The sequence below is a fragment of the Penaeus monodon genome, chromosome 29 (genome assembly GCF_015228065.2).
Source record: "Penaeus monodon isolate SGIC_2016 chromosome 29, NSTDA_Pmon_1, whole genome shotgun sequence".
Lineage (NCBI taxonomy): Eukaryota > Metazoa > Arthropoda > Malacostraca > Decapoda > Penaeidae > Penaeus > Penaeus monodon.
In genome coordinates this window covers 20,548,548-20,549,285 of record NC_051414.1, presented here as the reverse complement: position 1 = coordinate 20,549,285, position 738 = coordinate 20,548,548, and positions in this window count along the sequence as shown.

Here is a 738-nt window from a genome sequence, read left to right as displayed (position 1 = left end):
CAGATAAGTATAGTCCCTAGAAACCATAAGTGAAAAATCGGAAAAAGCAGAGGAAGAGAGAAAGAGAAAAAGTATCGATGGCCAATCACGTCTTGCAGATGCATTCCTTGCCCGAGTTTCTTGACAGACAAACGACCTTCTTCGATTTCTGCGTGGCTGCAACTCTACGCTCTGTGCCGCTGCGGAGAGTATGACCCTGTATGGATATACCCTGAGCATATTTTACAGCAGTTCAGCGGGAATACAACATCCTGATATCAGTTGTGACTTGGGCATGCGATTTGTTGACACCTGCGCCATATATTGTTAATTGGCAACTGTGCAAATAGTTCATACAATACGAACTAATATTTGATGCTGTGGTATTATTTTGCGGTGGGTGTAAATGCTAATGGGCGCCCCGTTAATGACTTTTAATAGAAGGGTTAATGGTGCTTCATACGGCATTTATTACATGGGTTAATGATAGTTGGTAATGACTTTTGCTATATACGCTGATGGTGGTTAGTAATGACTTTTATTAACTAAATTGGTCGTCTCGCATAATTTTTCTTTGTACGGAGGCTGAGGGGCACTCGGTCGCCTCTGGGAACACCTGCGCGCGGCCGAGGGGCTCCGTCGGGCTGCGGCGGGGTACGAGGACATTAATCTGCGGCAGGAGGCTCGGCCGGGACGCGAAGGGTGCCACTCAAGGGGGAGGGGGAGCGGGAGGGCCGAAGTGTGTTAGGGGATCTCGCT